Genomic DNA, 11798 nt, shown 5'->3' on the forward strand with positions numbered 1-11798 from the left:
CACAGAGAGGACGTCAAGGTCGTCAAGGACGTGACAACTCCAAAAGGCAATAGAGGCCTCACGGCTCTTTCTACTGTTCCTACCCCTCCGATGACATCAGTGGAGGGCAGGATTTCTCATTGTCTAGACAGCTGGAGAATTATTACATCAGACCAGTGGGTCCTGAATATCGTTCAGAGTGGCCATACGTTGGAGTTTCAACATCTACCTCCAAACAGAGCTCCAGGCGCCAGTCTTTTGAAACATCTGGGACTGCTACGTCTCGAAGCCCACCAGCTTTTCATCCCACCAGCTTTTCATCAAGGGGGCAATAGAACCTGTACCTCTCTCGCAGAGAGGGAAAGGGTTTTATTCCAGGTTCTTCCTGGTTCGCAAAACGACAGAAACTTGGCGCCCCATATTAGATCTACGGGAGCTCAACACTTATCTCATCAAACTGTCCTTCAGGATGGTCACTCTCCGGAATATTCTTCGTCTGTTAAATCGAGGGGACTACACGGAGATTTAGAAGATGCTTATTTCCATGTGCCGATCCACCCAGCTCACAGGCAATACTTGCGCTTCACAGTAGGCAAGAGCCATTTCCAATTCAAAGTACTTCCTTTTGGTCTCCGGTCTGCACCAAGTATATTTACAAAAGTGTTGGCCCCTGTGGCAGCTTTCCTCAGGAAACAATCTGTGGAAGTTTTTCCCTACCTGGACGACTGGCTAGTCAAAGCTCCATCTTTCCAGGGAACTTCCAAGGCCATTACAATTGTTCAATCACCTGGACCTTCAGCTCAACAAGGACAAATCAGTTCTTCAACCATCCAGGTCGGCAAGGTTTCTAGGGGCCATTCTGGACACCAAGCACTGCAAGGCTTACCCAACAGACGAACATCAAAACAAATTGATGCTCTCGGCTCGCCAATTGCTAAAAAAGAAATCCCTGTCAGTACGGCTCTACAACTCCCTGCTCGGATCGATCTCATCCTGCATACCATTAATTCCACATTGCAGGCTGCGAATGCGTCCGCTGCAAGAGCAACTCGACAAACAATGGTACCAAGCAGAAGGCTCTTTCGACAACAGGGTTACGGTGACACCAGAGATGAACAAGCATTAGGAATGCATTAGGGCTCGGGTTTGTTTGAGTTAGAGATAATGGCATTGTAAATGGCAATGTGTTTTAGGAATGTGTTTTGGAGTGGAAGCATGTGTTGTGTGTTGTAGATATGTGTGTTGGATTGGAATATTATTAATGGTGGCATGCTGCACAGTAAGGCATTATCTTTAAAAGGTAAAGTGTAGCATAGTGCGATAGGTACAATATTGATTGGTGGAAGCGTTACCAATTGGTATGTGCATTGATGGGTGGTGGATGTGTGTGCCTGTAGGAATTGTGCAGTGATGGCTGTTGGTGTGTGTGTGTTTGGTGGAAGCGTGTAGTGGTGGTTTGAGTTGTGTATGACTGGTGGTAGCGTGAAGTGAGGGCTGTTACTGAGTGTTGTTGTGAAGTGTACACTCATCCTGCGCTCACTGTCACTCTGCCCTTACTCTGCACTCACTTTCACTCTGCACTCAGTCTGTACTCACTGTCACTCTGCACCCATTGTCACTTGCACTCACTCTGCACTCACTGTCACTCTGCAGTCACTGTAATTCTGCACTCACTGTCATTCTGCACTCACTCTGCACTCACTGTCACTCTCGCACTCACTCTTCGCTCACTGTTGCTCTCACACTCACTCTGCACACACTCACTCTGCAGTCACTGTCTCTGCACTCACTTTGCACTCACTGTCTCTGCACTCACTCCACACTCACTGTCTCTGCACTCACTCCACACTCACTGTCACTCTGCACTCACTGTCACTGCACTCACTCCACACTCACTGTCACTCTGCACTCACTGTCACTCTGCACTCACTCTGCACTCACTGTCACTTGCAGTCACTCTGCACTCACTGTCACTCTGCACTCACTGTCATTCTGCACTCAATGCCTGTGTGTGAACAGTGCCTGTGTGTGTGATCAGTGCGCCTGTGTGTGTGCACAGTGGCGGTGTGTGTGCGCAGTGGCGGTGTGTGTGCGCAGTGGCGGTGTGTCTATGTAGTGCCTGTGTGTGTGAACAGTGCTGGTGTGTGTGAGCAGCCTGTGTGTGTATGGAGTGCCTGTGTGTGTAAACAGTGCCTGTGTGTGAGCAGTGCCTGTGTGTGAACAGTGCCTATGTGTGAACAGTGCGCCTGTGTGTGTGCGCAGTGGCGGTGTGTGTGCGCAGTGCCGGTGTGTCTATGTAGTGCCTGTGTGTGTGAACAGTGCCTATGTGTGCGCGCAGTGCCGGTGTGTGTGAGCAGCCTGTGTGTGTATGTAGTGCCTGTGTGTGTGAACAGTGCCTGTGTGGGAACAGTGCCTGTGTGGGAACAGTGCCTGTGTGTGGACAGTGTCAAATCTACTGCACTGACTTGTGAAGCCCATGCCTTTGACGTGGACTGACCACTCATTACTCTTCTTTCAAATACCTAAAGCTGGGCTGCCTGAGAAACAAGACCTGAGCAAAAGAGTCTCTTGTCAATGGCAGCGCATTATTCCTATCGCTGAAAAATTGAATTTATCTGTAACCTCAAAGGAACAAGACATAAAGCACACCTTGGCGGACTAGTGTAAGGCTTTAAATTCTGCCTTTGATAACATTGCTCCTTTTAGAACGCATTCTAATAATCAACACAGGCCTCGCGCCCTTTGGTATCCTACAGAGCTGAGCCCGGAAAAGTCACTATGTAAAAATCTAGAGTGACATTTAACTACCAACCCTTGCGACAGAGCCCAGACACCTTTATTGCGCTCTTTCTTAGGTGCGAGATTGTTGGCTACTGTGAGGGATTTCACCAATTGTTCCTTCACGCTGAGTCCTATAACTAATATCAATCGACTGGGAGATGCGTCTGGTTAACTGAATAAAGTCCAGAAGGCCTTGGGTCCTTTTTGTTAAAAGGTAAGGATGTTCTATGGGATACAGCCATGGATTGTGGTATGCAGGCTGTATTTTATGTACTGCATTGGTATGCAGAGTATAAAAGCTGGCAATGCTAAAACTAATCCCCATCCTGGAATAAAAGAAGACACACCTAAAAATAGCTTATCCTAAAAACCCACCGTCCAAAAACAAGATACCAAACAAAAGGAGAATCTTAGGCGCTTCAGGTGATGTCCCTAGTGGCAGATTTACTGGTGTTTGTTTAGGATTACAGGAGTCCAGAGGTTACATAGCAAACCTTGTCAAGTTTCAAGTTTATTTTTATTATGTTTCGGCTCTCAATTGAGGGCCACATAAAACACATACATTAATACAAAATTAATTACAAAAGGAAAACATAGGTTACAAAAAATAAAAAGCCACAATTTTATCACTGGGAAAGTAGTAAAGCACTTCTCTTGAGAATTATTAATAAATATCTAAAAACCCCCGGAAAAAGTTAAAAATCCTAAAACAGAACATTTCATTAGGAGGACAGTAAAGTGCATGGAAAAAAGATTCCGCATTTAAGATTCCCAATTGTAAACAGATGGGTTTTAACCACTTAGAACGCAAAGGGCGCAGTGCTGGGCACGAAAACAAAACATGATTACGATCTTGTATGGCATTACTACAAAGATTACAAATAGGGGATACACCATACCATTTCGCAATAAGGATATTAAGGGGGAGCAAATCATGTCTTAGAAGGTACCACAATCTTCGGACACTATGGGGAATGTTCCACGTAAGGTATTGTTGGGCCAGATTTAGTGTGTATGTATTTAACAGTAGCTGCCGATCTTTATTCCCTTGTTTAGCCAGCATATCCATCTTAAAACTAAGTTCCCAAGAGGCACCTTTTAATTTTGACTTTAGTTCGGCAGGAGTAAACAGAAACAGAGAGCTCTCATCCAACTCCAATAAATTTACAGCTTTCCTAAAGTTCTTAACCAACTTTGAGAACTCATTAAAGTGGCCCAAAAGTTCTTTTTTAATAGCATCCCGTAAGGTATCCGGGTTACTTCTTGCTAAACAGGCTACCCATCTTACGAGGGCAATTAGCCCCTGGACCCAACTGCTACGAAGTCCGAATTCCAGCCTGCATACAGAGACTGAGCAGGCTGTGTTTAAGGAAGAAATATTTCTTAACACCCTTCCTTCTAGTTTATGCAGGAATCCCCAATGATTTAATTCCACTAGTTCTAATCCATAAAGTAACGTGGAAGGGATCTTTGCTCTGAAAACCTCTAGAAATAGAGGGAAGTGTCTCTTCCCTGTGGCATTATACATAGATTTTAGCCCCCTACCATGAGCCAAAGCTTTATGAGTAATGTGCTCAATATGGGATTTCTCACTTAAGTTTGATGAAATGATCTTGCCCAAAAAAGTGTAAGTTTTAACCACTTCAAGTTTTTGTCTTCCTATGGCCCAACCGAAATTTACGGACCTACATTTTTTCTTACCAAAAATACACATTATTTTGCTTTTCGTGACGTTAATCTTCAAATAATGTGTTTCTGCAAATTGATTTAGTGCCTGCAGACGGTTGGATAAGCCCTTTGGTGTTAAGTCTAGGACTAGGATATCGTCCGCATACATTAAGACAGATATCTCTAACTCTCCTAGTTTCGGGGATTGCCCCTCACACACAGAGATAGCCTTTGGAAGGTCTGCCGTATATAAGGAAAATATGCATGCCGTGTATTTTTCATTCATTATTGTAGTTTTTTTGTAATCCACTCATCGCGTGCCAGACGGTAGATGTGTGTGGCTACAGTTGTTTATATAGCCCAGACTAGATCTGGTCTGTGTCTCCTGCTCCACCGCTTGTACCCGTAAAAGTGCATCAATGTCTCCTTCCCTTGGAAGCAAATCCACTTGTATTCCAGTTTAAGCATATTTATTCTCATAGAATCACTTTCAAAATCCACTGTTCCGCAAGTAAATTTAAATTCAGTCTGCCCAATTCATTTTGGGGGTTCTCCCTTCATCAGGGGATGCACGTGAGGAATCTATGTTGTATGTTGTGTGCAGAAAATAGTGACATATAAATTAACCTGCAATGCAATCTAATCCTACATATACATAAATGAATAGTTTACTACATGTCCTGGTAAAGCCGAACCGCTTGTCTGCGTTTGTGTTATACCAGGGTCTCCACCTTTTCAATAGTGAGAGCTACTTCTGATCTACTGCCTTTATCACGTGGCTTAGCTAAGGGTAGATGAATGCCAAGCAACCTAATTGCGCCCCTAGAGCGCCCAGTCCTGCTGCAGTGAGCACATAGCATTTGTAGCACTGGGTTAGGAAAGGTTTACCTGTAGGGCCCCTAAGCCTTTGTAGCACTGTTAGGTTTACCTGCGGGACCCCAAGCATTAATGGTACTGGTAGGAACGGTGTATCTGTGGGGTCCCCAGGGATGCGTTATGTTCATTTTATTCTTATTAACGAATCCCATCTGAGAGGTGAGTGTTTCACTGAGGGTTGTGGTCTCTTTGTCATGCAATACATGGGATGGCATTGTTCTCTCTGAGTGAGTGTGAAGACAGAAGACTTCTATTATCTGGTGAGTTGCCCTCCTGTTCATTGGCTCCTGTCCAGATCCGGGCCCTGCTTTAACAGTTCAAGATTAATGTTCAGTAGTCACAGTATAAGGACTGTGAGCAAGACCAGCTGTAGAGTTTTCGCTGTCCTAGGAAAAATGTCTCAATGTAAGGAAGGGCCTGTTTTGGACATGGTTAGCCTTCACTTTTTACCTAGAAAATTATATAGTTTTGACTGGAAGTGCACAGGGTCCCTGCCAACCAGGTCCCCTGAGCTAGATCTCCCTCCCTTAAGTGTACCAGTCGTTTCCACGGTTGGCACTGCATTAGCTCACTTATAAGTCCCTTGCAAAAGATACCTCTGGGACCAAGGGCCTTGTTGTTAAAGAGGGTCTCTAAAGGCTGCAGCACAAATTATGCCACCCTAAGGGACCCCTTACCAAGCACATACGTACATACATACATACTGCCTCTGTAGCCGTGTGTCTTGGTGCCGACAAAACTGAAGAGACAACATGGCACACATCCCTGTATGCGATACCCATCGGGACTGTCTGAGATATAGGTAAGACACCCCTATAGCAGGCCTTATAGTGCATGCTGCTTTAGGGATATCTCCTGTGAGGGCATATCTGCATGAGCCGATATGCCCCTGCAATATCCTTGTCGATTTCGGGATATTGTAAGTGACCAGGGAAGCTCTATAGTAAGTACATTGGCTGCACACTTGTCATTACGAGTTCCACAGCTCCATGAATGTTTCACTGAAATATGGGATATTTGATACGAAACATCTCAGCATAATAAACCTGTGCCGATTGCAGTGTCCGATTTATTAAAATTGCACACAGAGTGCCCCTTAGAGGGGTCCCCTAAGATCTACCAATCCTTAGTGTGATCGACTGGCCTGAGCCAGCCTGCTACCACCAGACAGTGTTCTGACCACATGAGTAGAGTGCCTGTGCACTCTGAGGTCGAGAACAATGCCTTTCCTGGGTAGAGGTGTTCACTCTTCCCCTGGTCAGGAAGAGCTATCTGTGGGAGGGATTTTCAAAGGACTTGCCGCCTTTGTGATGCAACCCCAGCCTCTCTTAGAGGGAGCAAGCGATCTTCCTGTCCTCGCCCCCTTTTTGGCGCGAGGACAGGTGGAAAACCTTAGATAGAATTGGTGTGCACCTTCCCCCCCCCCCCGCCACCCCTCTCTTATCCCCCACCCCGTCCCCTCTGCCAACTCCACCCGTCAGGTGCTGGAGGCGAGGTGAAGTACACTTTGTAGTGCCCACCATCTTGAAGATGGTGGGACTTATCCAATCAGGGCTAGGACTATGTGCCCTTCCCACAGGAGGTGGGCATGATAAGAGGGTGTAGACACCCCTGGAAAGTGGCCCGTTGGCCACTACCTTTTACTCCCTTGTAACACCGTTTAAATCAGGTTTCAGGTTTCAGGTTTCAAACATCTTTATTTCGAAAATGTTTCATCATAAAAGACTTTTGTTTAAAAAAAGAGATAAAATCCATAAAATTACATACAATTAATTAATACATTACTGTTGGCTACGCTACTAAAAAGTGATTGAATTCAAGTTTCAAAGACGTACAGAAACAAATACTGAAACTGATCATAAACATTTAGTCCATTTAGTTGGCCAAGTGCCTACTTCTAACAATCCATGACCATCCTAAAAATTTCGCTACCCCAATAGTCACTGGTTCGCACAACATTGTTCAAAGGGCCCACAACGCCTCTGCACTGCCCTGTACATTAATCAACTTGCAGACAGGCTTTAACCACTTGCTCCGCGGTGCAGAATAGGCAGGACAGGCCCAGAAGAAGTGGACCAATGTCTCCCTTTGGTCCCCACACCATGGGCAGAACTCGGTTGAATGGCCTCGCCAATTTTTTGTAAAAGATCTCACAGGTAGTGTGCCAACCCGAAATTGATGAAAGAGCTTCCTATCCAGGGAGTTGGTGATGATGTCCCAGTAAGACTCCAATAGGGGGTCTAACTTGAAACACAGAAACTGCCCAGTTAAGTTGGTTACATCCGATAAGGCGGCTGAGTGAGCTCGTACTGATGCCCAAAAAAGAGATTTAAAGTCCTTTTTAGATGGAAAAGCACCAGTATCCGGCGATGACCATAAATGGCTTAAACCCATTTCCTCCAAAGTGGACCTCACAGCTCGAAACCAGGGCAAGTTTCCAGAACCCATAATTGATCTGACATCTGCAATTTCATTTGCAAACAAGGCCAGTTCCGGAGTAGACCAAATACGCCTCCAGAGGGCGACCAACCTGTAACGGGCAATGACATTTATACCCAGGCAACCCATGTCCAACAAAAGAGGTTTGGTTGGGGTAGATTGCGGCAAACTCGCTAGTGCTCGCAAGAACTTATTTTGTATTCTTGATAAGGGTGTAAGGTCTATAAGACCCAATAAGTCCGCTCCATAAAGGATGGCTGTGCTAATTTTGGCCTCATAGATTTTGAGGGCTGGTTGAATCCTTTTGGTAATCGATGTGCGTTGTTGTTTAATTAAGCACCCTGTTAGGCGTGCAAGTTTCAAACAGAGCGCATCGCTCTGCGATTTCCATCTTAGCCTATAATCCAAAACCACCCCCAAATAAGTAATTGCCTCCACCTGTTCGAGCTCTATCCCATTCATCCTCACATGGCTACGTAAGGGTCTATTCTTAGTCAAAACCATGAATTTAGTTTTATTCACGTTAATCTGGAGGTTGTTCAGGTTACAAAAATCCTCAAACTTGTTCATTGCAATTTGCAGACCTTTTTGGGTCTTCGAGAGGATTAATGTGTCGTCCGCAAATATAAGGAGGGGGAACTTGGTACCGCCCAAAACAGGAGCATCAGTCGGCGTGTCTTCGAAGAATTGCACCACTTGGTTAATGAAGAGAAGGAACAGGGTTGGAGCTAACACGCACCCCTGACGTGCCTCTCGTGTAACGGGGAACCGCTCTGACACCTGCCCCTTTAAATCAAGATTTTAGGTGGCATCCTCAGACCCTGAATTTCGGTTCCTGGCGACCTTAGAAGAGCCGGGCACTGCAGCCTTCTCTGCTGGTGAGGCTCTGTAGAGAACTATAATAATAATAATAGGTCCACTTATAAAGCGCAATGGTTACACTTATACCAGTGTGTCCCCGCGCTGCGGTTGAGTTAGCCAGTAATCGGATGCCTACTACCCTCACCCTACTAAACTTGGGGAAGAGAAACGTTTTTAGTTTTTTCCTGAAGCATCTCTCCTGGGCCTCCATCCGGAGCTCCCTTGGGAGAGCATTCCATTGCTTGGCCGCCAATAGGCGGAAGGACCGACCTCCCATCCTGGCTTTCTTAATGGTGGGTACGCACACCAATCCTACTCCACCTGACCTCAGCTGACCTGTGGGGACATAAGGGGTCAGGAGATCCAACAGATACGGAGGGGCCCTTCCCTGCAGGATCCGACGACAGACACAAAGTGCCTTGAAAGTGACTCTTTCTTTAATCTGGAGCCAGTGTAACGCGGCCAGGGCTGCCCTAGCCGATGCCCTTCTCGGACGCCTCAAAATAAGGTGGGCTGCCGCATTCTGCACTCCCTGCAGACGGAGCATACACTTGGTTGTCACGCCTAGATAAAGGATGTTACCATAGTCCAGGCGCGACGTCACCAGGGCATGAACCAGAGTCTTCCTGGCCGCCACATCGAGTAGGTCCAAGGTTTTACGCAGGACCTTCAGGATCCCAAAACAGGCGCCTGCCACCAGTCTGGTTTGATAGTCGAAGGAAAGACTGGGATCTAACCAAACTCCCGAGTTCTTTGCCTGCACACAGGGCGTAGGTGACCCCCCCAAGTCCTGGGGCCACCATGCAGATGACAACACAGTTGGGGCCTTACCCACCACAAGCACCTCTGTCTTGTTGCCATTCAACTTCAGGCAGTTCTTAGCCATCCATGCAGCCAATTCTTGCATGCATGCCATGAAGTTGGAGGCAGCCGACTCTGGTGCCTGGGTCAGGGAGACCACCAGCTGTGTTTAATCGTCATAGGATACGACCCTGATCCCGAACTCCTCAGCAATCTCCGCAACGGGAGCTACATAGAGATTAAACAGGGTCGTGCTCAGGGTCGAGCACTGCGGCACTCCCTGGTTCAGCGTGTCAGCTTGATGACCCTGGAGTAGTGTTTGCCCTGTCTCACCTGGAAGCAGCGACCCGACAGGAAAGATTTTAGCCAATTCAGGGCATTGCCAGGCACCCCGCCCTTCCTCAGACACTGTACCAACGTGTGATGGGCTACAGTGTCAAAGGCGGCACTTAGATCCAACAGGATCAAGGCCGCCGTTTGACCTGCATCCACAAATTGCCGGATGGATTCAGTGGCAAGAAGCAGCGCTGATTCTGTCGAGTACCCAGCTCGAAAGCCGGACATGGTCCCAGCCCTACTGGCCTGTCTGCATCCCTGGATGATCCTGAACCAAACGTCAACTCGTCTTGCAGCCCAGCGATCTCCAGTACCTTGGGAGGACTGCCTGCCTTCGATAAAGACCAAGGTCTCCAGAGAAAAGCAGACCTATTCAGAAAGCAACCCTCTTCAAAGTAGACTGTGTGACCTGAAGAACTGCGCAGCCTGAGTCCCGGTTTTACCTCTGCACCCGATGCCACCAGCCCGAGTACAAGTGGCCCGCCGGTTCAGCAAGGTCCCCCTGCTCCCAAGAGCCCAACTCCACAATGAGTTGACCTCTCCTGGACTCCTAGAAGTTGCCTGCAGCTTCTGCAAGAAGACCCCTCAACCGCGGCGTGCACTGGTTAGCCATTTCTGACACCAAAAGGCACCCCTTCACCCATCCATCCTGGACATTGGTGAAGAGGACAAAAGGTGTTCCTACGTCCCTGAGCATCATAACTTACCTCAATGGCTGTTGGTTTCCTTCGATCGGCCTCCTGGCTGGAGCCTGCAGCCCTTTTCAGATTTGGCCTCCATCCATTGCTTTTCATTGGGCACCCGATGCTGTGTTGGCACCCTGCATCCAGCCGCCCCTGTGACGCTAGTGTTGTAGTGTTGGTGCTGCCTTGGCCCCTGCTCAGTGTTAGCCTCAGCCCTGGAGACTGTTCCTCCAAGCAGCTGCTTCTTAGCTGTAAGTAGCCTCTGTCCGATTGCCCCAGTCCCCTTTAATTTGTTTTCTGTGACTGACCTTGAACTTGCACAGTGCACCCGGCCACCCCTTTGTCGCTTGTGGTGCACTGTTGGTGCTGAACTGAACCTTGCCCTGTACTGACCTTAACTTCCGAAGACTGGTCTTGTAAGTGAATGTTCCGTATACGTATGTTTAAAGTTTTTTTCCTTCCATTGCTTAACATTGTAAAGTCTGAAAATTGCAGTGTGTCCACTTTTTACATTGAAAATGTATTTCTATTGCGAAAGTTATTTACCTAAGACAAAGTTCTGCAAAATAAATCCAACCGAGTGTCATTTTTATGAATTGGTCCCAGATTTAATCATTGAGTGTGCGTCTCTTTTATTGCCACGGTGTGTACAACAAATGCGTACGACTACCCTCGGATAAGCCTAACTGCTCCTTCACACTACTACAAAAGAGAGAATTAGTATTATCTACTTGAGCCTCTGTAAAGCCTTTAGGGATCCACTGGACTCTCTGCTCACTCTACCTCTTTTTGGTATAGTATATAGAGAGCCAGCTTCCTACACTGGTGGCGCAGCGGGAGGGTACACGACACACTCTACCTCTTTTTGGTATAGTATATAGAGAGCCAGCTTCCTACATTGGTGGCGCAGCGGGAGGGTACACAGCACGCTCTACCTCTTTTTGGTATAGTATATAGAGAGCCAGCTTCCTACATTGGTGGCGCAGCGGTAGGGTACACGACACACTCTACCTCTTTTTGGTATAGTATATAGAGAGCCAGCTTCCTACACTGGTGGCGCAGCGGTAGGGTACACGGCACACTCTACCTCTTTTTGGTATAGTATATAGTGAGCCAGCTTCCTACACTGGTGGCGCAGCGGGAGGGTACACGGCACCTCTACCTCTTTTTGGTATAGTATATAGAGAGCCAGCTTCCTACACGGGTGGGGCAGCGGTTGGGTACACGGCACACTCTACCTCTTTTTGGTATAGTATATAGAGAGCCAGCTTCCTACACTGGTGGCGCAGCGGTAGGGTACACGACACACTCTACCTCTTTTTGGTATAGTATATAGAGAGCCAGCTTCCTACACTGGTGGCGCAGCGGTAGGGT

The sequence above is a fragment of the Lissotriton vulgaris genome, unplaced genomic scaffold (assembly GCF_964263255.1).
Source record: "Lissotriton vulgaris unplaced genomic scaffold, aLisVul1.2 SCAFFOLD_4458, whole genome shotgun sequence".
Taxonomy (NCBI): Eukaryota; Metazoa; Chordata; class Amphibia; order Caudata; family Salamandridae; genus Lissotriton; species Lissotriton vulgaris.